This window comes from Myotis nattereri (genome assembly GCF_964212035.1).
Source record: "Myotis nattereri genome assembly, chromosome: 13".
NCBI classification, from domain to species: domain Eukaryota; kingdom Metazoa; phylum Chordata; class Mammalia; order Chiroptera; family Vespertilionidae; genus Myotis; species Myotis nattereri.
Genome location: NC_138088.1, coordinates 19221798 through 19249335, shown reverse-complemented (window position 1 = coordinate 19249335; position 27538 = coordinate 19221798). Strand labels below are relative to the sequence as shown.

The window sequence follows — 27538 nt, the reverse complement described above, 5'->3', positions numbered from 1 at the left end:
ATTTGGTCCCAGTGCAGGTTCTGGACTTGGAAGGGCAGAGGTCAGCTTTTCTATTGAGGGCAGATGGGAGAGGCCTGCCTGAACGTGTGTTGCGCCACTCCGCCGGGAGGAAGGTTGGCCATAGGTTGGCTCTAAAACCAGCCCAGGATCCTGGGCGACTAACTGCCCCCAGCAGGACAGGGCTCTGAGTCCTGGGGTCCGCTGCAGTCCCTCCCAGCTCGCCCAGAGCATTGGCAGGGTTCGTGCTTCAGCCCCTCAAGAGGAGTGAGGGCGAGGATGTGCTGGAGAAGAATCAGGCTGGAATGAGTGGCATCCCTAATGAAGAGCAACCCGGGCAGGCAGGGCTGGGCTGGGACTCTCCGCGGAAGCAGTGAAAGAGTCACCTGCACACACAGACACCTGGGACTCCACTGTCCTTACCGCCTCCTGGTCACGAAGGTTCCGCTGCTTCCCGACCTCTGCCCATGCTGGGGCCTGCCGTCCTTCACTCTGGGGTAAGGTGTGCCATTGGGGAGCAGAGGGGCCCAGAGGAAACAACAGCCCCCCGGAGAGCATACTGCTTTCCAGTTAACCAAACCCTCCTATGGGTGGGACCTCAGTTGGTCCCGGTAAGAACCCCATAAGGAGGGAGGTGCCCACTTACGAAGCCAACGTAGGTCCCAGGTCAGAGCCAGAGCGTGCGGTGGCTGATGCCTCCTCCGGAAGTGGTCAGTGACATTCAGAGAGTCGACGATGCCAGGTGAGGGCAGCAGCAATATATGCAGGGAAGCGCTCCGCAGAGTGAAACTTCACGGCTGGGGCTTCCTGGCGGGGTGACAGGGGCCTGACCTTGCCTCTCCTTTTCTCAGAGCATGTCCTGAAGAGAAGATGGGATGGGGTAGCTAGCTGGGCACCTGGGCAGGAGTGCCTGGCCTCAGACCTCCTCCACTCCCAGGAAATGGGTCAGCATCGCTCGGCCACCATCCTGGATTGGCACCAACCCTTGGTGAGCCACCCCCAGGCCATGTTTCCCTTTTGGGCCTTGCAGGCCCAACTGAAGGGGTGCACCTTGGGACCTGCTACAGGCTGGGACCTGGCTGTAGGCTGGGACTTGAGCAGGCCTTGAAAGGAAAGATTTCTTATTCTTTATTCTCTTCCTGTGGCCCTTGAAGATGGAATACCTTTTAAACTGAGGGATTCTGTTGGGAGTGGGGCACAGGGAGGCCTACTTCTCTGCCTGCTGCTATGCTGCCATTAGAGACACAGAGCAGGTAAGAAGGAAAGGATGGAATCGGCAGCCCAGCCACTCCCAGGAGCCAGCCAGAGAGAAAAGGCTCATCGTCGTCACCACCTCTGGGACCCCCAGCCCCTCTACACACCCCTCCTCACAGAAGCCTCTCCCAGGGCCTCAACTTCAGGTGCAGAGGCGGCATGGCATGGCCAGCTGGAAGCTGGTGTTAACATAGCCCTCAGCACTGCCGCTTGCTAACTCAGTAGGCACTGGGCAGCTCAGCTAACTGCACTGTGCCTCAGTTTCCTCATCTGTAAATGAGGATAACAGGATCGTCCTCACAGGGTTGTTTTGAGGATCACATGCCCTGATACACAATAAAGCACTTAACATGTGCCAGCACACAGTGGGTGCTCAGGGAGCCCTGAGGCACAGCCTCCTCAGGAGGGAGCCCTGTGCCACTAGGGACATCTTCCTCCAGGGGAACTGAGTGTGTGTATGTGTATGTGTGGGGGAAGGGGTGGAATTGGCGGGGTGGGGGGGGGGGGCGGGAAGAGGAGGGAGAGAGGCTGGAGGCCCAGCAGCTCCGGACCGGGGACTTTGGAGACTGGTTCTTGCCTTTCTTCTGCTGTGTGACCTTGGGCAAGTACCATTACCTCTGTTCTAGTTGGTCTCCCCATCTCTAAGCTTCGGTGGGGGAAGGTGGAAGAGTGAGCTCAAGACTGTAGGGTATTTATTTATTTATTTATTGGTCTGGTTCCATCTGAAGAGGCCCCAGCAGCCAGCAGGAGACAGAGGTAGCCGAGGCCCAGAACCACTTGTGTTTACAGAGGCCCCTCAAAAAGTCAATATATTGACTGGAGTGCCCTTGTGAGCGTTATTCGGTCCTGGGTGTGTGTGTATCTCTCTCTCTCTTTCTTTCTGAAGCCATAAATCACCCTCCGGGACCTCGGTCCCTTTTTCTTTCTCCATACGCCTCTGCAGCCTCAGAGAGCCCCAGACACCCAGCAGGGCCCAGGAGGCAGAGAAGGACCCCACCAGCAAAGGCACTTGCTATTCCCCCCCTTTCACTCTCACCAAGGCTCAAGGGGTACTGGGGGTAGGAGGTGAAGGGGGGGAGGGGGAGGGCTTGGAAGATGTAGCAGGAACAGCTTGCCCAGACCTGGCCACACTATTTTCTGTTTCATCTCTCAGGGATGGGGGCAGCTGAATTTGCGGGTGGGGAGCGAGCAGTCCTGTCCCCACAGGGGGTATTAGAACTCCAGCCCAGCCCTACCACTTGGTGCACATGTGCATCCATTCACTCTGAGTAAGTACTGGCTCTGAGGTCAGAGATGGGCAGAGCGCAGGCTTGACCTTGAATGATGGGCTTTGTGTTGCTTCTTGAAGCATGAGCCACGTGTCAGGCCGGTGATGCTGGGGTGCAAGAGGAGTGTATGATGATTCAACAGAGAGGAGCCCATTCAAGGACGAGCCTGAATGCGTATGTCCTGGGAGGGACTTGACATGGTGCTTAGAGGGCAGGCTGTGTAGTCAGACTACTTGGGTTCAAATCTTGACTGTGCCACAATCTGCCTGTGTGTCCTAGAGTTAAGTTGCTTACCCTCTCTGAGTTTTCCTTTCTTTATCTGTAAAATTAGAGTAGCAATAGCACCGACCTCATCAGATTGTTGTGTGGATGAATGAGACCATGCACACAAGTGCTTTGTACATTCAAAAGTGCTTGATAACATACACTGTCATCATCATTGTCGTCATTATTGGTGCCAAATATTGGGCGACATGACAGGAAATGCTTAAGCTGGTAAGAGAAAGCTCCTGTGGGCCTGAGTTGGTTGGTCAGGGAAGGCTTCCTGGAGGAGGGAAGCGTGGTCTTTGAAGGATGAGCAGACTTTGGGTAAACAGAGAGGGTGTTCCTGGTAGGGGATGTGAAGATATGGGGTGGAAACCTTTGGCATGTCCACCTAGGAAACAAACTCCAAATCCAGCCACTGACCAGATGGTGAGGTGATATGAGAGAGCGCGTGCAGACCTGGCCCAGGGTAGCCGCCACTGATTTCCACTGCCCTCCCTCCTGCCTGCCGCTCCCCTACTTTCAGTCTGGCTCACCCCTGGGTTGGGCTGGGCCCTGCTTTTCTCTCTGTACATCTCTGGGCAGGAGAGCAAAGGGACAGAGTCTCAGATGGCAACTTCCAGATTGAGTGGAGAGCCTGGGAGGGGTGCGGAAGAGGGAGACTGCCTTTCCTGGTCCATGGTGCCCACCTGGGCCTGATGGCTACCAGGAGGCATCCCCAAGGTCTGGGAAGAAGGTCTTCTGCTGAGATCACTGAGAAGCCTGCCATCCCCAGAGGCCCTGAGAGTGTCTGGCTGGAGGCCTTACTGGCCTAGAGACAGAGCTGAAGGGAAGCAGCTCTGTAATGTGACTGGAGGTGCCTGCCTGCCTGCCCAGCCTGGGGCTTGAGCACCCATGGAAGACTCAGAGCTTACAAGAAGTTGAATCAGAAATTCAGGAAACTTGTTCCTGGCACCTCCCCCAACCCAGCTCTGGTCATTCTCTGACATAGCAGGGCAGAGTGGGGCGCAGGCAGCACTAGCAGTGACTGGGGGTGTGGCGATGTCCGTGGGGCAGCCTTTCAGTCTCCCTTTCCTTATCACCGAGCCAGGGCCCCTGGCACACAGCAGGTGCTCCACAAATACCGTAGAATGAGTGAATGAGGAACTCATGGTCAGATTTATTCCCTGTTGTGTTGGACTTGCTACTGCAAATGAGTGACCAAAGAATTAGAAGGTTCTCACTGCTTTGCTTTGCCTCCCCTCTCCCTTCATTCTCTCCTGCTTTCTGTCTTCAAGCACTGACTGTGTGCCAGGAATGATGGAAGTCAGAGCCAAGTCTTCAGTGGTCAGACCCCCTAGTTAGGAAAGAATTTATTCAATAATCCAATGGAACCGCAAAGAATTAATCAAGTCCTACACTCAAGTGACCTTAGCCCCTCTGGGCTGGTAAACTCTGCACTTGCCTGCAAGGTGGCCTTCACACAACACGGCTGGTCCAGGCCCTTTTAGTGCATTTCCTACTTGGATTTCCAAGCCCACTGATCACTGCCTTCCACCTTGCCTTCTCATGGCTTGAGAGAATGCCTGTTACATGGACACTGACCTTGAGGTCTGGGAGCAGGTGTAGGCTGAGAGGATACATTTGAAGGCCCATAGGTAGGCCTAACCACAGCCCTCAGCCCTCCAGAGCTGCTTGGCAGGAGCTGGGTTTGGTGCAGGGGAGCAGTTTTGGCTGCAGGATCTGGCTGAGCTGGGCTCTCTCTGGCCCTGTGTCCAGTGCTAACATTCAGAGAGGATCCCTGGGAGATTAACACTCCTTTCTCCCCACTCCCCCCACCCCCCAGGTTCTTGGCTGAGACAGCAGAATGCCTGGCCCAGCTACCACCCTCACAGCTGGGCACCTGCCGGTTCTTGCCAGGAGCCCTATCACAGGCTGGTCTGGAATTCCTGTCTGGCAGCCCAAGACAGCTGGGCTGCTGGGCACCATGACCCCTGCTGCAAATTTGATCTAACCCTACATTTTCCTACCGGTGCACTCCACTTCTGTAGACACACACACACACATATAGAGGAGGCAACAGCAAAAAGAGCCCTGGCTGAGGATGGGAACCTGGATTCTCATTCCAGCCACAGTGCTGGGTGGCATAGAGTTAGTCCCTTTCCCTCTCTGGCAGTACCCTCCTCTGTCCAAATGCAGGGAGTCCACCTTGAAATCAGAAAACTGAGATAAGTCCTAGCTCTGTCAGTAACTGCAGTTCCGAGTCCGTATCTCCTCCCTGTTAAATAGGGGCCCTGATTGATTGATGGGGAGATCAAACCCAAGGGGCCTCAAACAAGATGGGGCGTGGTCAATAAAGGTCAGTTTCCTTTTCTTTCTACCTGGGAGGAAGGCAGTCCACAAATCGCTGGTTACACCTTCCTTCTTTCCAAGGCTCCCCTCTTGACATGGGAAATATTAGAAACATAAGGTTCAGGATGGCTCACGGGGTGACTTAGTGATCCATCTGGGTTTACAGTGAGGGGCTGGCCTGCATTGTCATATCACAGGCAAAGCATTCACCATCTTTGAGCCTCAGTTTACCCATCAGCAAAAGGAATAAAAGCAGCTGGATGCTTAGTAGCACTAAGGGAGAAAACACCCAGAGAGGTGCTTTGGAAATGATTCTCTAAACTCCATGGGTCACTGATCAGAGGCAGCAGGAGGCTGGCAGAGCCAGGTCTGTTACGCCAGGGACTGTGCCGTGTGTCCTGAGAGCTGTTTGCTATGGGGTGGGGTGGGGTAGGAGGGCCCACACTTCCACTTCCCTGGCTAAAACCTCCCACGGGTGTGTGAGCCCTGGCATCTCCTCTTGGCCTGGCTGGCCATGGCTGTTGAGGTAGTTGACAACGGTTTGGGTCGCTTCCCATCCTTCTCCGTGCTCCACACCCCAGAGCAGAGGGGGCCGGGGTGCCACGTCAGGAAAGGTTAGTGTCGGTGCTGGGTTTGATGTGTCCAAGCCAGCACGCCATCTGCCATGCCCACCAGAAGTTACATAATCCCTCGGCTGGCTGCCCGTTCTTAGAAAACAGGGCAGGTGGGACCAGCAGGGAGTGAGGGTTAGGCACTTTGTTCCTTGCAGCCCATCACCACCCTGGATCAGCCTTCATTCTCCGAGTCCGCTGTGTGGAGCCTGAGACAAATGCCAAGACAGAGTGAGGCTGAGGCTGGGAGGGGACTGGGCAGGCCTCTCGGGCTGCTTGCTGCCTTGCCTTGCAGACTCCGGGGCATCTCGCAGTCTGCTTGCTGACCGCCCCCCTGCTGGCAGTGCTCACCAGCTCCTCCACCATTCTGCTGAGCTCCGTGGGGTGGATTCAGGAGGGCAGCTCAAGCTTCTGGGAAGCAGGGGTAGACCCTCCCTCCAGTTCCCACAGAGATGTTCCCCATCTAACATCATCAAATCATAAGCATTTCCAATACATATAAGTAACAGCCAAGGAACACAGCTCACATATTACAGAGACCCAAGCTCCAGTCCTGTCTCTGTTCATTCCTACCTGTGTGATGTCAGCCAGGCTACCTCACCGTAGTTAGTCTGTTCCTCATCAGTGAAATGGGAATAATAAAGCCTGATTCATAGAGCTATCTTGAGGATGGAATCAGATAATAATATACATAGAGGACAGAGAAACTGTTCAATAAGTGGTAGCTGTCGTCATTGGATCCAATTCCATTCTCCTTTTTTTAAAAAAAGAAAAGAATACATTATGACCATTTTTAGTAGGATCAGTAATAAAGCATGGAGACCCATCATCTCTTCTACCATTCATCAGGGTGCTAGAAGTATTACCCAGTGTGATTAATCAAGAGAAATTAGAGGCATAGGAATGGGTAAAGAGGAAGTAAAACTATCCCTACCAGATATTAAAACATACTGTAACACCTCTACTGGTATAATTAAAACAGTATGGAACTGGTGTACGAGTTGGAAAATAGATCGGTTAAAGATAAAAGAAAGTGCAGAACCAGACCCAAATGCCTATGGAAATGTTTATGACAAAGGTAGTATGTTGGATCACTGAGATAAAGACAGACTTTTAAATAAATGTGCTGGGAAAACTGGGTAGCCATTTGGAAAAAGATGAAACTTGCTTCATATTTCATACCATACAGAACAATAAACACCAAATGGAGTAGGGATCTAGGAGTAAACAGTGACACCAGTGAGCACGAGATGAAACCTGGGTGAATTCCTCTTTAGTGCTGGGTGAGGGAATGCTGTCTGACTAGATTCAAAGTCCAGAGGCAATAAAATATAAAGTCGATAACTTTTATTACATAAAATTTTTAAAAAAATCTTTCTTTGGCAACAAAGCACCTTAAAGAAACCCAAAAGACAAAATATTTGACAAACTGGAAGAAAATGTTAACAAAAAACTAATACTCCTATTTATAAAGTACTCTATGATACTGAGGGACAAAGAACCAGAAACTTGATAAAAAGGTGGAAAAAAGATATGAAGAGACAATACATAAAGTAAGACATAACAGTGATCCTGCAACACATGAAAAAAAATGTTAAAACTCATTTGCAATTAGAAATATGCCAATAGAACAACTCTGAGATGACACTTCTCACTTATAAGACTGGAAAACACTAAAAGTTATGACCACACGCTTTGGTGAGGAGGCGTGGGAAATAGGCACGTTCAGACTTTGCTGGTGGAAATGAGTACAGTCCTGTGTACAATAGGTAATTTGGTAATACTTAACAAAACTGCATTTATACTCTATTTTTCATCTCAACCATTTTCTAGAAATCTTCCCTTAAGATATACCTTTATCAACACGAAAATACATTATGATTCATTGCAGCATTGTTTGCAATTGCAAAATATTGGAAACAACCTGAATGCCCCGGTAGAGGAATTGAATAAACTCTAGTGTAGCTACATGCTGGTGTACTATGCAGCTGTGAAAAAGAAAGATGAAGGTCTTCGTGAACTGATATGGAGAGATTCCCAAGACATACTGACAAGTAAAAGAAGTCAAGCACATTATCTATAGGATGCTACCTGTCATGTATGAGAGAAGTGGATGTAAGACCAGGTCATATCTGGACCACTCTTCTCATTGTCTTTTCATGGTCTCTTGAATACGTTATGCTTCCTCATCAGATGCGCGTCCACACTCTACTTACAGATGCAAGCAGTGAGCCCTGCGTGGGGGACACATTCCCTGTGTTGCCCCTAAGTAAGATGGAGAGGAGCAGTACCCATGAGTGCCGCCCCTGCCCGCTGGCTCCATGTGGTCCATTTCCTCTTCGGTAAAATGAGTGATAATGGATCCCACAGCAAGTGGTGTGCAAAAGGCTTTGCATGATGTGGGATAGGATATAACCTACAGGTTCTGTAGCTTGTTCTTTGGCCCTCAGATAAGCCTTGGGTCCTGGTTTTCAGTCCCTGCAAACCACACACACACACACACACACACACACACACACACACACACACACCTGCGTTCTATACAGAGCTACCGAGCTGTGGAAGATGCTGAGGTGGCTGCTTAATTGGCTGTCACCTTGACTTATGAGGGTCCCATCGACATACACTCCACCTGCATGCCAGGTGTATAATAGGCGCTCTGAGTCCCTGGCCTCCCTCCGACTCTCATGCCCATGTGGGCCATTTTGCACACATTTTCTCATTTAATCCTTGTAATGACTCTGGGAGGAGGGTCTTAAAGAAGACCAAAGCGGGCTCGGGGCAGTGAAGTGACCCACGCTAATCTCCCAGTCTTTGCATCAGAACTAGTGTAGGTATAACCCTAGTCTCTGCACTCCAGATTCAGTGTGCCTCCCTGTAGCCCACTCAGCATCACCCCCCCCCCCCCCCCCCCAGGGCTGGGACCAGGTCTTACTGGCTCTCTCCCTCCCTGGATGTCCCAACTGCTCCGCGATGACTTGTGGAATGATCACATGGTAGGTGAACAGAAAAACTTGGAGCTGCTTTGTAAAACGCAGAATCTCCCACCCATGTGATTCTGGTCTCAATAAAGAGCAAGGGGTTGATTGATGGACAGAACTGGGCTTTTCCCACGGCCTGTTACAGCCAGCATCAGCCAGCCTCTTTCTCCCTGGCCTGTGCCATGTGAAGCATTGCTCCGAGAGGGTGTGTGTTTACATCAGTGCACGGGGAGGATCTTTAGCAGCCACAGGGCCACCTCGGAGCCCTGCAGGACAGACTGTTCTTGGGGAACGGGCTGAGCTGGACCTCAGCCTGCACAGAGCAGGAGGAGAGCCTGGGCAAGGCGGTGGGGGGCATAATTGCCAGAAGGTCATGTTTCAAGCCCTGAGAACTCTGCTTACCAGTCAGTAAGTCATTTACTACACCCCTGACAGAGTCCTTCTCTGCCTCCCCTACCCTCCACCAGGTCCTGTACAACTGACAGAGGGAAGGGCAGGGCCAGCTGAGGGTCTGGCCTCTCCAGGGGGAGGGACCTCTGGAAGCCTGAAGGATTCCACCCTCCACTGGAACTGAGGGATCGCCCCAGCCCCTGGGGGCCCTGAACTGCCGAAAAGAGCTGGCTCAGCAGAAGTTCCCAGGAGCTTGGGCATCTCCGTCTCACTGCCCTGGACTCCTGTCCAAGGCTCCTTCCAGGGAATTGCAGTGCTGATGGGGGAGGGAGCTCTCAGGAACTACCTACAGCCCGACAGACCCCGTGAAGGGGACATGCCGCCTGATGTCCGCATGGGTGAGAGCTCGTCATGAGAATCAGCCCCATGCTTCCGGCTTCCTGCCCACCAAATGGCAGGGGGGTGCCCTTCGCTCACAGGCGTGTAGCACTTCGTGCGAAAAAGTGCCTTCATGCGTGAATCTGAGCTGCTCAGCAGCCCCCGGAGGGCGTCAGGGGCGTCTTTTCACAGCCTTCCTACAGATGGGGTGACCTGGCCAGGTATCCCCGGGCTTGCTTTGTGCAAGCTGCTTGATTTTCTACCCTTACCAGCCCCTCTCCGCTCTTGGGTGGCTGAGAAAGATTAAGAAAGGAAGCATTCTAGACTATTCTAGATGTTCCTGCCGGGCACCCTGTCTTGCCTCCAGGTTGTATTTACCTCCAGTGAACTCAGCAGGAGATGGGGAGGAGCAGTCGGGGTTTTAGCTCTGATTGGTCAGAGAGGGCAGGTGCCCACTGTTCAGGGGACAGGAACTCTTCTAGACTCTGTGGCCAGGGAATGAAGTAAGCTGCTGACCCCAGAACACACAGCCGCTGGCCTCATGGCCTCTTGGCTGCCCCACACTCAAAGGCAGAACTCAGGGTGAGCCAGTGGCCCCTTTCAATGGTCTGTCCACAGAGTGGCCTAGTGACTCAGCTTGCCTCCCACATTCTCTGCCCACTCCGCCCTCCCCGCCACATCAGGCCTCTGACCCTGGGTACCTGGGCCACCCCTGCCCTCCCCGGAGTAGGGCATACCCTTCCCTTGATGCTCATCATGGGTGGACAGCTGGGACCAGCCTACCCCAGAAGGGAAATTCCAGATCCCACTAAATTCCAAATTCCACGGCCTTATCTGGCACCATTCTGTCTGGCCTTTGATGGGCTTCCTGGTGTGGGAGGAAGGACCTCCCCACCCTCAGAGCGATTATGGGGGCCCTCCACTTTCCCACCATCCAAGCTCCCTGGGTGTGTCATGGGCTTGTCCCCTGGCTGGAACACACAGGTTGTTTATACAGAGCAAAACAGCAGGGTATTGGGGGGAGGGGTGGACAATGGGCCTGGCCAGGCCAAGCAAGCTCCATAGTGGAGTCGTCCCATTCCACCCTTTCAGAGGAGACCCGCCACACCAAGGCAAACTGCTGCATCCCCCCCCCAGCCTCCGTTTCCCCATCTGTTAACTGAGGGGTGGGACTAGTGAGTTCTGAGGTCCCTTACAGCTTTGAGCTGTACATCTTCTGAAATCCCCTTAGCCCAGCAGCCTGTAGAATTTCCTGAGTGCCGGAGAGGCAGTTGTGACACCGCTGACGTCTTCCCAGCATTTCCTGTCTATCGGGACCCTGTAAACAGAGGTTGACCAGAGTGTGGGTTCTGCAGCTGGCAGGAGTCCGCAGTTCCCATGTGGGTAAACACGCCTCTCTACTGAGTGGCTGGCTCCTTCCTGTCCTCCCAGTCTCAGCTCGGATGTCCCTTCCTCAGAGAGCCCTCCCTGACCCCTGTGCCTCTTTTCTGTTCTAGCGCTTGCTGCCACCTGGAATTACCTGTGTCCTTACTTCCATACTTGCTAGTTCATTGTCTGTCCCCAACTAGCACGTTAGCTCCATGTGCACAGCGCCATGTCCTCACTCAGTACTGTATCCCCAGTGCCCGGAGCAGTGCCTGGCACAGGCTGGGTTCTTGATACCCAGGTGCTCAGTGAATGAGGATTAACATGATCAGGATTAACAGAAGCACCTCCTCGAGTTTTTCCACCCCTACAGGTTCCGATAAAAGTCTGAGCATCTGCATTTTGACAAGGCGCTCCAGGTGACTCCCATGTACACCTCGTGTTCGAAACAGACAAGTTCAGAGGTTTTAAGCCTTAGCAGAACGGTGGGACCACCTCTGCCTAAGTCCCACCCAGAGATTCTGACGTCATTGGTCTTGGGGTCTGGCCTGGGCATTGGGAGCTTTAAGAACAAGTGTTGTGCTGCTCAGGCAGAGGGGGCCCAGGAGCCCAGTCATCTCCAAGGCCTCTCTCTGGTCCAAAGGCCTGCTGTTCGCGGAAAGCCCTGCAAGGTCAAGCCACTCTTGTTTCCACATGGCAGCCCCAGACCTCCAAGGGCGATCGCTCTTTCCCTACCCTCCTGCACAGATGAAGTGATACCCTGTTTGACCCCCATAGATGAGTTGGGAGGGTTGCCCCGGGCCCTGCAGCCCCTCCCCAGTGACCTCCCAGGAGCGGCTGGTGGCTCTCTGCACAGCCCTGGCCCTCCTTTTCCTGGCAAGGTGACTGAGCTGTGTTGGAACCTGTCTCTCCCCCTCCCCTGATAGCGCACAGTTTTAAATAAGATCTTCATTTACCAGAAGTTCACACCACAGCTTATGTGTTATATGAGAACAGCAATCTTGTGTGCACGGGGGAAATGTTCTGAGACGCAGTCGGGGGCTGCCGGAGAAGCGATGGCAATGGGGGGGGGTGTGTGCGGGAGGAAGCCGTGGAATCTGAGCTGGCACCAACCCCGGTCCTGGCCCTGGCAGTGCCACGTTCCTCTTGGCTCAGCACGTGGCCAGTGGGGGAGGTGCCGCCGCTTTGCAAGATGACCTCACGGCTGCTGGACGGCTTGGAGCTGGGTGGGAGTGTGAGGTCACCACCAGCTCCACCAGCTGGCACCCCAGTGCTGCTCTGGGTCATTTCCACGTCTCCAGTTGGTTGAGATCGTGCGCTTGCTCTTGACCTGTTAGTTGCCTCCTGCCTTGCCTTGGAGGCTGCGATGAGGAAGGGGTTTGGTGGCCACGGACAGACCCCACTTCCCCCAACAGTCCTCCTGCCTACTTCTTCCCATCCCACACTGTGAAGCACCTCAAGCAATAAGCGACTTCCAGTTGTCCAGGCCTTTAGCTTCCATGCAGTCCTTCCAGCTTCTCCGTGGGGTGGCTGTGTGCTTCCTTGCTTGTGCAGAGGAAGAAATGAGGCTCGGGGGAACCTGAGCACCTCGTAAAAGGCTCCTGTGGCAGAGCTGTGACCTTGGGCCAAGATTCCAGTGGGCTCTGCCTGCACCTGGTGGGGGCCTGGAGGTCAGTCACTGTCACATCTCAGATGTGGCCTGCGGTGCTTTTACTCACCCTTAGGCAATGCACACACAGGGCATTTGTCTGTTCTGGTGGCCTGAAAGCCAAGAGATCAAGGATGAAATACCAGAGTGCCTTGTGACCTTGAGCAAGGCTGATCCTCTCTCTGGGCCTCAGTTTCCCCAAAGGTAAACCAAAAGAGTGGGATTAGGTGGACTTTTAGGATGGAGCTGTTTCCCAGTGGGCCCGGCAGTGAGGAAGAGGGGGAAGAGGGGTCTGCGGTCCAAGGCTGATGCGCTGGTAATAAATACTCAGCTGACAGATGCTAAGCCGCATCTCAGCCTCTGAATAAATAAAAAGTTGCCCAGAATAACAGCCCGGAAAATGCTGGGGCCCTTCCCACTGGCCATGCCTTTGTGCCTCCTCCTCCCACTCCCTTCCATTCCCTCCCTGACCCCTGTCCATCACTCACTCCAGCCCCCAAAGCGAGCCAGTGCTGTTCCAGACTGGCTTTAGTTCACGGCTCTGCAGCCTGCCTCCCACCCCCCAGCTGCCACAGCAGCTAATGAAGACCAGTCCCTGCAGATGACAGCTGGGTGACAGGCCAGCCTGGCCCTCACGGGGCTGGGGGAGGGCACAGGGGAGTGTGCCTTTAATCCCCAGAAGTCTTTCTTTCTTTGTCAGGCATTTGCTGGCATTTCCGGCCAGTCCCTGAGAGATGAACTAACCCAACTCCAGCCGGAGGCTGTTCACTCTGATTGATTTTGGCTGGACTGAGGCCACCAGAAAATTGGGGCCAGGGTGTGCATAGGTGGCCCCAGAGTGCTCCAGGATGCATGGGTCACCCTTAGTTTGAGGTTTCTTTGATGTGTGTATGTGTGTGTTTCCTGTCTCTTCTTGTTATACTTCAAGTTTTCGGGGGCAGAGCCCCAACTGTTAGGTCAAGCGTAAAGTCACAGAACGTTAGCGTGAAAAGACATCTCCCTCATTTTACAGACGAGGAAACTGAGGCCCCTGAATGGGGGTTGCAGGGAGGGAGGAAGGACATCTGCCCAGGGCCACCCAGCCAGAAAGTGTCAGAGCCTAGATTTGAACCCACATCTCAGACCTGTGCCCTAACCCCCACTGCCAGTGTCCCCTTCCAGGGGCCTCTGCTGGGCACACAGAGATGACCCCTCATGCTCCGGATAATCCCAGCCCCTGAGAAATCTGGGCCAGGGGATCCAAGCTCCTTGGCCCTGTTCTCGGTTTATGGGTCACCCTGGGACATCAGTGCCCGGTCAGAAAGCCTGCTTTCCGCTCTACGAAAGGTACCACTGCCATGTTGGGGCTTCACTGAAAGTCCCTCCCATGGCCTCCTTTTGGGTTCCCAAGCTGCGTGAGAACCAGCAGGGAGGCCCCCTAGCATGGGAGGCTCAGAGCACCAGGCACACCCTCCCTTTGCATGGCCCTTTGTGGTTTGCACGTGGCATCTCCAGGGAAGATCCCAGTTGTTCTGTGCAAGAGGCAGTGGGGTTTTGAGCCCCACTCCACAGATGAGAGTCCCGAGGAACCTTGGCCAGAGTCCTGACTGACCTCCGACCCTCTTCTCCTGCTGTCTTGTGGCGGTCCCAGGGCCAGTCTGGACATGTGGGGCCCGAGAGCTGGACTGGGAGGGGAAGATTTGGTATCTAGACCCCCTCCTGGGCAGGCCAGATTCCTCCTCAGGCTCCACTGGTCCAGAACAGACCACCCTGTCCCCTCCCTCCCCTGCACGCCCAGGCCAGTCCCCGCCTCCCCTCCCTGGCTGCAAATGCCTGGTCTCTGGTGCAGGACTCCTGCCTCTGACATTCCACCCCAGAAGATAAGGATCCTGTCTGGCGCCTGAGTGCTTTTTTCCTCCTTCTTTCCGAATCTGTTCCCTGATTATCTGCAGACAGCCCCTCACTAGGGGGCCACCAGAGAGGGGCCCAGACCACAGAGAAAGGGCTGGGGGCGGGGGACCGGACTGGAGGCCTTCAGCCACCATCAGGCCCTGCGGGCCAGACCTTGCTAGCTCCCCTCACCCATCTGGGGGCTCGACAGCCATTCCCCAAGCCCCCCTGTAGCCTGAGCCCCAGCCTAGTGGAAAGCTGAGGACCAGTTTCCCTGATGGACTGACCCGCGTCAGTGGGGAGAAGGGGTGTGTGGGCTGGGGTCCAGGAGGGGGCACAGGGTGGGGTCACTTCTGCGGTCAGCGTTCCTCAGCCTTGGACCTGGACTATGCCCAGTGGGGGTTGCGGTTGAAGCTGTAGCCAGCCAGACGGCCACATCCTGTGGGAGACGCTGGCCCTTCCCAGGCCAGACAGAGGCAGAGGACATTTAGGGACGGGGAGAGGGGGTGCTAGAAGGCTCCCAGAGCCCAGCCTCTAGCGCTGGTCTCAGGGGATGGCCAGGGCTGCCATAGCCTCAGCCTGAGAAGGAGAGGTGACTCCCCACCACCCGGGCTTAGGACCTGGCACCATCACAGAACCACAGCCTTAGAGTGCCAGCGCTTTAAGCATCTGGTCACACTTAGGCCATCAGTGCACACACAGGGAGACTGGTTCAAGGCGAGAAGGGTCAAGTCCTCTCACCCACCGGCAGGCAGATGCGCCCCGTCTTCCCGGGGTCTGCATCTTGGTCCCCACCACACTGGGAGTTGGGAGCCCTCGATTCAAGTCCATGCTGTACCCCTACCAGGTGTGACCTCGACTATGTTTCTTTCCCTCTCTGGGCCTCATACTCTTAAGTGGTAAACTGGGGAGGCAGCCTGTGTGGAAGGAGGACATGCAGCTTTCTCTTGGTGGCGGGGAGGAGGGCACCGCAGGTGCCGAGCCCACACACACCACCTTCCCAAACCTTGTCAGACACCCAGGGTTGTGAAGATTAAATCTGATGCTGGAGTTGATACCTTGGCTTGGAGTAGGTGCCCTCTAAATACCAGTAAGATCAGCTGTTAGCAGGTCGGGCTGCGGGAGCCTGGGCGGTGGAGTACCAGGAGGCTGAGAGGTCCACCATTTCCCTCCTTGTGTATTTGCTCCTGCTGGCTTGGAAAAGTCCCTGCCCGCTAACTCCACCCTCCATCCCCTGCCCCTTCCCCTCCCTCTCTCCCTCGAAAACCATTTGGGGGAAGGGAAGCAATGCAAGATAATTTTTTATGGCTTCCTGGCCCCGGAGCCAGAGGGCTGAGGATCTGGTGGTGTGGGCTGGATTCCTGAGCCTCCCCCTCCAAGCCTTCAGCTCGTAAATATGAAGCCCAGGGCTGGGGGGAGCTGGCCGTTAAACTGTCAGCAGCGCGCCCACTTAGAACGTCGTAAAGCGTTTCTCGGAGCTCCTCGGAGCTGGGCCCAGGGCTCTCCCACCCCACCCTCACTGGTGGGTGCCAGGCTCCCTCTGCCTGAGCCCCCATTCTAACCACCAGTCACTCCTGCTTCCTCCCCGCTCCCCCATTAGCTGTGCCTTGGTTTCCCTGTGCAAAGCAAGTCCGCTGTGCTTCTCCTCTGGGGGGGTGGGTGTGAAGGCACAGGCTCGGGGGCCTCTGGAGCTCCTTGAAAGCCAGTGGAAGCTTCACGTAGAGCACAGAGGGGGTCTGCACATGATTTCTCCTCCTGAGAACAGTGAGGCCCCCATTATTTCTAATTTCCTTCTCTGTGCCGAGCCTAAAGGGACCCAGAACCTGCCCCAAGGAGCTTACACAATTGCAGTTAGAGAGAGAGAGAGACTGGATGCCTATGAAGAAAGCTCACGTTTTCTCTAGCTCAGAGGAGGGGTCCCTAAGGCTGGAATGGAGGAGAGCTCCCTAGAGGAGGCTGAAATGTGGGCAGGTCTGGGTGTGGGGAGGAGGAGTGGGGGTGGATGGGCTTGCTGGGTGTGGAGGACAGCTAGGAGCCCAGGGTGGGTGTGGAGAGGCCGAGGCCAAGGAGCCAGGACCTGAACTTGGGGGCTGTGTGAGTCACGGAGCTTTGTGAACGCATTGCACAAGGATCCCTCTCTCTTGGTCACCAACACTCACACTTTGTAAACAAGCTCTTGGCAATAGAAGGGGTTCAGATGCCACCTTCCCCACTCCTTCGTCATGTGTCCTTGGGCCAGTTAGTTAGCCCATCTGAGACTCATCTTCAGCTTCAAAATGGAATTAATAGCAGACTACCCCATATCATCCATCAGCATGAAGTTTAAATGAGATTCTGTAGGAGGGGAGTGCCATTCAGTGGCTAAGGGGTCTGGAGTCTGGTAGCCGGGATCCAACACTCAGTTCTGCCTCTTACTGACCATGCGACCCTGGGTGATTATGTCACCCCTCAAGGCCCCAGTTCTCCCATCTGTAAAATGAGGGAAGAGAAGTAAGGATTCAGTGTTAGCTCTTATTACGAGGAGAAGCGCATTTATAACACCTGGCCTGGCCAAGAGCAGGTGCGCAGTAAAACTGGCACTGGGAACCTCCTGCCTCCTTCCTCAGCCTGCCTCTAAAGGGCCAGGGAGGGACAGCTTTATTGGGGGCCGGAATTGTCTTTACTGGGGCCCCTTAAGTTCTTTTTTTCTGTCTTAAAAACGTTTGACGCTTACCTTAAGGCAAGTAAAAACAATAAAAGGCCAGCCAGTCCATTTTCCTCATTTGTGCTGAGCTGGGTGGGTCGGGGGAGGAGGGCTGGTAACCTGAGCTGGGAAGGATGAGGAAGGTCGGGGAGGCCCCTGCAGGGCAGGTAATTGGGTATAGAGGGGCCTCCACTGTCTTCCCACGGTAGGGGTGTAGAGAAGGTGGCTTCTACTGTGTTGCCTCATTAACTTCCCCACAAATAGCCCAACTGCCTGTAACTCCCTTAGGCAGAAATCCGGGGCCATTCAGAAACCAAATAAACAGGAGTGTGATCATTAAAAGTAAGCCTGCCCTAGTGCGCCCCCACCATGGAAAACCTGCTTCCTAATGAAAACACCAGTTTCCCTACCGTGGGAGCCCCAGGAAGGGGTCATTCAGAGAACTTGGAGGTAGACTGTTCTGGAGCGTGCTGATGGCTACCCACGGGGGCGTGAGAGCTAGAGACACGCGGGGCAGGCTTGGTCAGGGCCAGCCCTACACTTGTCTTCACGAGGCTTCCCATGACCCCAAGCTTTGCTGTCACACTCACTGCTGTCCCCCTGCTCTTTGCTGCTTATTCCCCTCCCCATTGCATCTGCACTCTCTGCGGGGTGCCCTCCAGCTCCAACTTAGAAACTGAGGTCTGATAACCCCTTACTTACTTCCCTGCCCTTGGGCTGCCCTGGATGGTGGAAGATGGGAGAGGGAGTGGGTTCAGGTTTGCATGGCCTGTCCTTTAGCCACACTAAACCACCCTCTGCTGGTGCCTGTGACCCAGGAGAGGCTGACCTAACCTCCTGTCACCTTGCAGACACTTTGCAGGCTGGGGTTTACAAGGCTAGGGGGTGGGCTTTATTTAGCATCAGCTCTGGGGTGGGGAAATGTCTTCCATCATGCAAGGTCAGCAGTGACTCCCTCCCCCAGAAGAGTCTAGTAAAGGGAAGGGGCTCCTGAAGCAGCAGGAGGCCCAGGCACAGGGGAGGAGTGAGACCGATGGCAGTCATCTCACTTGTGGGTGGGTGGACAGCGGAGCAGGCTGTGGTTCCCCATCCTACTGAGCAGTTAGGACCCCCTCACGTGTGTCACTGAGCAGAGGCTTCCCTTCTCTGCCCATTCCCCCCTCACTGGTGGTTCCTACCTCATGGGAGGCCCTGAGGGTCAGTTGGAGGATCCTCGAGAAGTGCCCGGAAGTGCACACCAGGCCCCTCCCAATGCTAATGTTAGGATTTGGTGCTAAGACGATGGGGCCCAGCCCAGAAAGCCAACTCCACACACCCACCACTGTTCTCTGTTCAGCAGCATGAGAGCAGGCGTCCCAGTTAGGCAATGGGTAGCAGGCTCCTGGGCCATGTGTGGTAGCCACTGTCGAGGGTTCTTGGGTAAGCCTGAAGTCTAGATTCCACAGGTCAGCTTCCCAGGTCCTCTCCTATTTCTCCATGTGTGCCCTGTACATGTAAACCGCCGGGCCTGCCCTCAGGGAGCTGCCCACCTCGTCGGGGAGCCTGGCCTTGGGATTGTGGAGAAACAAACAGGTGCCTTATGTGGGGTGCGTGGAGGCTTCAGACAGGCGAGAGAGGGTGGCACATTAGATGCCGCCCCGGCTGAGCCGACCTCCCCTCCCTTTACCTACCTCCTGATCCCTGGACTCTCCTGCCCCCCAGAAGCTCTGCCCCCCAAAAGCCCCAGAGATTATGAACTGCACTTCTCACATGCCAGCCTCTGCTTCCCACTCCCAGTGGCACGCTTACTCTCCTGCCACGTGGCTGGCTTCATGTTGGGACGACTTGGATAGATGTTGGTATCAAGCCCAAATGTGCCTCCTCTGGCTTCCACCTGCTGGCCCTGGGCCAGCCACTGTCGCTAAGGACACTGTAATTCCTCCCGAGCCCTAATTCCCCTTCCCCTCTGGGACTCCAATACCCCCAATAACGAGGGAAGGCTCTCAGGGCATGGGCAGTGTCCCCGAGGATTGGTGGTCTCAGCTGTGGAAGTGATGCGTGTGGCCTGCGTCTGGTAGGCTCAAGAACAGGCATGGGACCAGCAGGGTGGGTGTCGGTAGCGAGCCTGCAGGCCCAGTCTCCATCTTTCGTCTGCCTTCTGCTCCTTCAGACTCTGGCCTCCCGAGGGACCCACACAATCGCTTCCTGTTAGGGTCATGGCTAAGCAGAGGCCAGCAGCAATGACTTCCTCCCTGCCCAACGACGCCTGCTTCCTCTCTGACCAAGACAGACATACCCCTTCTACCCCTCCGTATACCTACTGCCCCCACGCCCCCTCACTGTGCAGTCTCATTGCTAAGAGACCAGGGGAAAGCAGAGGCATATTTGATAGTCCCAGCCATCCTCTGCGGCCTGAGACCGGCTGTGGCTGAGAAACCAGAAGAAGGTTCCTTTGACGACCCTTAAAAGTAACAGGAGGCAGGATCCTTGGTACTAGTCCCCAAGGGCCAACAAAGTCTTTGGTGGGATTCCTGTCTGGCGGGAGTTTGGAAAAGGCCGCTAAGCTTCTTTTCATTTGAATCCACGATTCTATGATTCTTTTAATTTTAGACTTGATGTTTCTAAGAGTCCATCATCATGGTAGCCTCCACTTGTACGCTCTACTTGTGTCACCCGCATTCATCCTGAAAGCCTCCTTGGGCAGGAACTCTATCCCCATCTTCGAGACTCTAGAATCTAGAGAAACAAGGAACCAGCTGGGGTTGCACACCCTTGGCAGCACGCCGCAGACCCCACACCCGGAATCACTGCTCCACTAGCCTTTCCTGCATCACGCCTCGCTGCCTTCTATGGCTCTCAGAGGTGATTGGCTTCTGCTAGAGGAGAAGTTGCCCAAGCCTCCCCAGAAGCCTGGTAGGTCACAGATGCCCAAGGGGCCCCCTAGAGAGAGTGTAACTGTGTGGCTACAGAAGAACTCCCCACAGACGTCCTAAGCAGAGCCTCAGCTTGTTGCAAAGGCATGTTTAAGAAAATATGTTTTCAGAGAGAGGAAGGGAGAGGGATAGAAACATCAGTGATGAGAGACTCATTGATTCGCTGCCTTCTGCATGCCCCCTACTGGGGATTGAGCCCTGACTAGGAATCCAACCTTGACCTCCTGGTTCATGGGTCAGTGCTCAACCACGAAGCCGCATGGGCCAGGCAGTTGCAAAGGCATTTGAAGTCCTCCCCAGACACCATGATTGTACTGCAGCTCAACCCCCTGGAGTCACAGAACTGGCTTGTGTCATGGAACCTGGTGGCTGACCATGTCCAAGGTTAGTGCTGGCTCCAGTGGCCCTAGTCTGCTCAGGGAACCAGCCAGAGGCTATAGTGAGTACGTGAGCCCTAGGGCCAAGAGCTGCCCTGGGAGTGGCCTTGCTGTCCTCTCCCATGCTGAGCACTCCCCAGGTAGCCTGATACTATCTGGGGGGGGGGGGGGGAGGGATTTACTTATCAGGAGTATCTAGCTTTGTCCCTGGGTGCAGGGGCCAGACTTGAACAATCACAGTAGTAACTAGCACCAAGACAGGAGGCCTGTCTTCTTGGCCTGGCACCTCACCAGGAGATCCCAATCTCTAAATCACAGGCTTTCAGAGCTGGAAGGAGCCTCCATTACCATTGCCCGAGTTGAGGCCCAGAGCCTCCAAGTGCTGCCCAGGGCTGCAAGATCATACTGGTGTTTCCTGGGCCATTAGAATGGGTTAAGTCCAGGTTAATCCTAAAAATAAACTCCTAACAATGGGGATAATAGCAGCCCAGGCCACTGCGCTGTTATCCTGCACATCACCTCTGATGAGACGCCAGCCCGGATCAGACATGGGGCTGCCTGGAGTTGCACAGTGAGGAGGTGAGACTTGCCTGGACATCCCTGACTCCTAGTGAGATGCTTGGGGCTCTGAGGGGTGCAGAGAGACCTGAGGTCTGAGGACCTTCTTCCTGAGCTAACCTCAGCACTGTGGAGGGAGGTGGGAAGGGGCAGTGGGGCTCAGTCAGCCAGTTTGCCGTGGGCCTTCCCTCTGTCCCCCTTCTCCTGCCCGTGTGCCAGGCGCTGTGCTCACAGGAGCTCCCCTGATTCTGCCACAGGGGAGATGAGCTCCTTTGTGCAAGTGAGGAAGTCAAGGCTCAGGGGCCCCAAAAGGAGAAGGCCAGCGAGGAGTGAAATTCATAGGGAGGCGCTGAGAGGTCCCTGAGCTCCTTCAGCCAGAAGAGGGAACCCACTGTTCAGCCGGGTTGGGGCGCTAGCCTGGCAGGCCAAGAGTGCCTGCTACCCCCTCCTGCCACATCTGTTCCCGCGCATCCCTGAGCCCACTCTAGGCTCTTTGTCGGGGGCTTCTGGAATCTTACACACATGCATAAAGGCACTTCCGTGAGGCGTAGGTGAGGGAGAGCTGGCTATGTGTGCCATCCGTCTGTCCTGGACTTGGCCCTGCCAGCAGCAGAGCAGCAGGTAGGACTGTGGGACACCTGATGAGGACCCAGCCTTCCACTGAAGAGTCAGGGCCAAGTGGAAAGCACCTGGCTTCAGACTCAGTTTCCCCATCTGCGCAGTGGCCATCACAGCCTCCTCTAGAGCAGCGCTGTCCAGTGGAACTTGCTGTGGCGCTGGGGGGTTCGCTCCCTGTGCTGTCCAATATGATAGCCCTACTGCATGTGGCTGTTGAGCAGTGGCTATACAACAAGAAACTGAATATTTCATTTTAATTAATTAAACATTAAACAGCTGCATGTGGCTAGTGGCAACCATGTTGGATAGCACAGCCCCAAAGCTTCTGGAAAGATGCCATCCATTGTGTGTCCAGTACAGTGTGGGCAGTCAGCCAGGGTCAGTCCCCTCCTGTGCTTCCCAGAGGGGTTCCTCACAGACAGTCCCTCACCCATCCCACTTGAATGGCCAAGCCAGGTGGGCCAGAGAGTCCGGGCAGGGGGAGGGGCGGTGGCAGGCGGGAAGGCTTGATTTAAGAAGGCCTTCTACAGCTTAGAGGGCAGTAGCAAGCCTAGCAATGGTGATCACATTCGCTGGTAACTGCTCTTAAAATCTCTCTGTGCTTTGTAATAATAACATTTGTTGAGTTGCTAACCAAGTACCAGACAAGACACTGTGTGAAGGGACGAACATGTCATATAATTTTGGGGGCAAAGCCTTGTTCTCCCCACTTTGCAGTTGAGGGCACCGAGACCCAGAGAGTGAAGCAATTTGCCCAGAGTGACATGGCGAGTGTGCCTCAGCACCAGAATCTGCCCGGGTGTGTCTGTCTCCCAGATCTGTGCCTTTTTCACAGCCTCACGTTTCATTTACTCTCCACCTGCTCTGCTGTGGCTAGCACTGGACCTGGCATCTTCAGGGGACACGGAATCGCATAGGGCAAGGTCCCTACCTTCCAAGTCTCCTTCCCACATCACTCTCTATGCAGAAATGGGAAAGAACACCCCAGTGCCCAATCAGCAGGAGATTCTGAGCCTTCTCTGGATGCAACAGGTACATCCCTGCAGCCTAGGCTGAAGCCTGCAGGGAGAGGGTGGCTCCCCGCCCTGGGACCACTCGGGCTTTATGGGGAAGCCCTAAACCTGGGTGCTGAAGCCTGATTGATAACCTCTTAAATGACATCCAGAACCCAGCAGCTTCCTGGCACTGCAAAAGGCTTGCAGTAAATACCAGTTTGATGAACATTCTCCAGTGTTCTCTCTCCTGTGAGCCAGGCGGGAGAATCATGTCTCATTGGTCAGAGAAGGGAACTCAGGCCTGGAGGAGCCTCCCTCAAGGCTTGCTCTGGGTCCTGCCCCTGCTCAGGTCAGAGCAGGGCGGCCCCCAGCTCTCCCGCCACCTGCTCCAGGGCATGTTCCACTTCCCACAGCTGCTTTTCTAGGATAACCAGGGAGTGGGTGGAAGGAAAACGTTCAGCTCGCGTACGCAGAGAGGCAAATCATAAATATTATAACATCCACGAGGAGAAGAGGGAGGAGGGAAGGCGGATGCTGACAGCGAGGATGTCCGCTTCCGAGAACCTGTGTTCTCCGGCCCGGCTGTGAGTGGGGGGATCGTGCCGAGTCCCTGGGACAGCCCAGAGCGTGTGTGCGTGCATGCGTGCGTGTTTATCTGTCTGTGTGCTTCCAGCGTGCCAGGGCACAGTGTGCTGGCGTGGCAGTGTGCGTCCATGGGTGAGCATGGCACACAGGCCATCTCCCGCTGTGTCTGGCCCTCCCCAACTTGCTTCCCAGTTTTCCGGCAGACAGATGTCTCCCAGATGTTTCTCACTTCCTGCCTGGCTCCGAGCAGTGCGTGTGTGTGTTTATTTTGGACAGCCCACTAAATAATAACCATTTTAAGAAAAGCTTTTCATAACCCCGTTCCCACGAGGAGTCAGAGTTCAGGAAATAATCCCAAGTCTATTCACTATTGTCCCCTGGCTCTCTTCTCTCTGACCTCCACTCCCCCCACCCTTGGGGCCACTTTTGAAAAGATTTCCTTTTCTTCGACATGACGTGTCCTCTCTCCATGACGCTGGCTCCTGGGAATTGGGGGCTGGACGTTTGTGAAGAGGCGGGGGAAGCTGAAGCTCAGAGCAGAGAACCTTCAGAGCTTTGCTCCTCAGTGGTCCCGGACCAGCCTCACCTGGCACCTTGTTGGAAATGTAAAGTCTCAGTCCTACTCCAGACCTGCATCTGAGTCAGTTCTCTGCAGGAGCCCAGGTGATTCATACCTACTTCAGATTTGAGAGGTGCTGGTCTGGGCCAGCTCTGCCGTGTTGGTGAGACAATGGGGCTGACACGGGGTGGAGGCCCTGACATCAGACCTTCCTTTGCAAAACCCAGGTGGGGTCTGGTGGTGCAGATCAGGAGGCTCTGAGCCCGAGTGGCTGGGAAAGAGGCGGCCCAGCTAGACCCTGGTGGGGGGAGCCAAGGGGTAGATTTGTCCTAAGAATGCCATCTATCCCATCCCTGGCAGCCAGTAGGGCAGCAGGCTAAGTGGCATGCCAGCCTGGCCACGCATTATGGAAAAGAGGTTTGGGCTGGCCCTATCATCTGCTTCTTGGGCTCTCAGTCCCTGCCCCGCCCCCAGCTGCCCTCTGGAGCTTGGCCTGGCCCACTTCCTCCCCAGGACATCTGGGCTGTCGGTGGGGTGCCACAGCGTGGGTGTTCTCCTGTCCCTACCCTACCTGGCTTGTGGTCCTGCCTCCTATGAAAACAGAGCAGCTCTAATGTCCGCTCTGCTCACCTCTTAGGGAACCTGGGGAGCCTGTGGCTGTGACTGCGCCCCAAAGCATTAAACTCTACACGTTCCCAGGGTTTATCCATCTCTCAGCAAGGGCCTGCAGCAGTCTTGTACACCTAGCTCAGGGTGGCTGTGCCCTGAGAGCCCTGAGACCCTGGCTTGGGCTTGACCTCCTGCAGCTGGTGGGTTAACTGGGGAAGCAAGAGTCCTGCCCTTGGAAAGTTAAGGAAAGATCAGACCCCAGTGCAGGAGACCAGCAGTTAGCAAAGGCTTCCCCTCAAGTAAGGGTAGGGCTGACGGGAGTCCCTTCATGGACAAGTTGGGTGGTGGGGATGGGCTGCTGCAGGCTTGGAATGTTGAGACTCTTAGGGGAGTAGAGAGGTCCTTGCAAGGTGGAGTCCCCAGGGCCAGTGGATCCCAGAGGTTCCTTTTGGATGGATGGCCCAGGGGCAGACCAGGTTCTAATGGGCTGGGGGTCAGGACTGTGGGGGAGCCCTCTCTAGGGTGGGAGTCTGAGGCAGGAAATGCTTCCTGGGCCCCCTGAACTCCTATACTGCGGAAGGTGACCAAGTCACACATTGTCGATGAAATATTTCATGTCTACCTACCAAGTCAGAGTAGGGACACATGAAATTCTTCATCGATACTCAGTGGATGAAGGATTGGGTGAAGGACTGGATGGAGAAAAGAAAGATAGGAGAGAGAAGGGAGGGACAAGTGCATTGATGGGTGGTCCGAAGGAAGGAAAGGAGAGAAGGATGAAAGATTGAACACAATCATCCTGACACTCTGCCTTTGTCAGTACCTTTCCACCATCCTTTGGTCCCATGCTCACCTCTGAGGGACACTAAGCTAGAGTCTTTCTCTGTAGAGTTGATAAGACTAACCCAGACCCAGATCTTAGAAGCCAGCAGGCAGCCGACAGCCAACGGCCTCCCGCGAGTACTTTACCACTGCAGTTTCCTGGTGCTCCCCACAGTGCGAGGGCTTGGCACCACGTCATCCACACTCCCTTGTCCATTCCCCGTGTGACCAGGGACCCGCCCCACAGGCCGCCTGGACCCGTCTGATCATGTCCTCCCTGCTTAGAGAATGCCGGCGCCAGCAGCGTCTCAGCTCCGGCCTTTCCCCAGATTCCAGCACAAACCAAGTGAGAAAGTCGATGGCCCCAGTTGTCCATCAGAGGCATGTCCAGGCCCAGCAGGGTTGCCGGGGAGTGATCACTAAACATTTACTGAGCACCAGCTGTTCGGCAGTAGTTCATTGAGACAATAAGGATAGTAGAAGTCATAGGCACGGACAGTGTCTGAGAACAGCGAGGTCGCAGGGAGGGGGCAGTTGCTCAGATTGTGGAGTGACCATCTCCAGCTCCTCGTGGAGGGCGTCCTGGAGCAGGTGCCCTTGGAACTGGGCCTGAGGAGAGGGTCGGGCCCATGTTCCATCTGGGCAGCCCCTGCAGCAGTTCCCACCACCCCAGCCTGGTAACATGCCGAGCAGTTCCCACCACCCCAGCCTGGTAACATGCCGAGCAGTTCCCACCACCCCAGCCTGGTAACATGCCGAGAGGAGAGGTGAAGTAAGGGGCCTGGCTTGTTTCTTTCTCTCCCACTGAGGGCTCCTCTCCTGGACAAGCTCCCAGACGTGGCAGACACTGTTAGCTGGTGGCCTCACCCTCTGCTCCAGACCTGACCCTCTGCATGGCTAGTCTAATACCACTGCCCAGCCGAGCAGAGCTGTTTCAGGAACCTGAGCCTAGGCCTGCCTCACCCCTGGTCTCTAGCCCCAGGCTCTGGCCAGGCTGTGAGCAGTGACCACATCCCCCAAACTGGAAGCTGTGCATAGTTGGGAGTTCTGTGCCATGGTCCCCAAGAAGCCAGGCCACAAGTGATGGACAGCAGAGAGCCTTAGGAAGGAGGTGCTTCCTTATTTGGTTTGCCCTGGGGTCTGGAGCCAGGGGAAGTTAGGCTCGCTAGTGATTTGGGGTCTTGTGTCTAGGAGACTCCTCTCGAGGAAAGAGAACAGGGCCCACCACACCTGCCTTGGGCTTGCTGCCGATTCCCCTCCTCTTATACATCCCTTTATCTTCTTCCTCTGTGTAATGAGGGGTGGACGCAATGACCCCCAAAGCACCGCCTTGCCAGCATGTGACATCTCGGGGAAGGAGATGCTGGCTTCACCCTGGGGACCCTTCTGAGGCTCCTGGGCCCCTGGTCCAACTCTCATCTCCTGGTGGCAGCACCTCTGAGGAGCAGAAGACAGTAGGCCCCCCCCCCATCCTCCCTGCCTGGGCAGGAAGCCTTGCCTCTGGCCTCAGACTCACTTTCCCAAGCAGACCTGCTCTGGGAGGCTGCAGCAGGAGGGGAGGGAGGAAGAGAGCAGGAGGCAGTACAGACAGAGCCAGAGAGAGAAGTCCTGGAGCCAAGGCCTCCATCCCCCCCACCCTCCCCGGGCTCCTCCTGGGGCCTGCGCATCCTTACTCCAACCCAGGAGGGCTGGACCAGTGGGAGACCGGCCTCCCTTCTTTCCCTGAGTTGGCACATTTTTCTCTGGGTGTTAAACTCAGCTCTTCCTCCCTTTTCTTCCATTCTTGACTGCCTATTAAATAATTTAAATATTTGGGCCTAAAGGGCTTCAATTATCCTTTAATTTACATTAGTAATTTATGTATTAGGCAGAATGGACACGCGGTTAGTGTAACAGCCCCCAGTAGACCGGCTAGTATCTGCTACACTCCGTGTTCTTAAGAATCTCATCTTTTTCATTTGCATGCCAAGGTCTTTGTTTGGAAGTGGCTTCTATACACACACACATTTACACAGACTCATGCAGATGTTCATGTGCACCCGCAGGAGGATGCCTGAACTCAGAATGAACATGGACATGCACCCACTTACATGCATGCACACTGAGGCAGAGGACACAGGACACACATACACACACACAGATATAAAATGCATTGATAAGTACATGATCAGTCTCCACTCCCACCTGCACCCTCCTTTTTTAAAAAAATATATATTGATTTTTTTACAGAGCGGAGGGAGAAGGATAGTTAGAAACATCGATCAGCTGCCTCCTGCACACCCCCTACTGGGGATGTGCCCACAACCAAGGTACATGCCCTTGGCCGGAATCGAACCTGGGACCCTTCAGACCATAGGCCGACGCTCTATCCACTGAGCCAAACCGGTTAGGGCACACCTGCACCCTTCTTATTACTACGGGCAGTGTATACACACATGCTTGTGTGTGCATCAATTGGTCTGGT

The 27538-nt window shown here is 54.9% G+C and overlaps 1 protein-coding gene across 2 annotated transcripts in view; it reads left to right on the top strand.

Moving 5' to 3' along the window:
- UNC5B (unc-5 netrin receptor B) overlaps positions 1-27538 on the top strand; it is a 78602-nt gene that overhangs the window by 5383 nt on the left and 45681 nt on the right. The window lies entirely within an intron of this gene.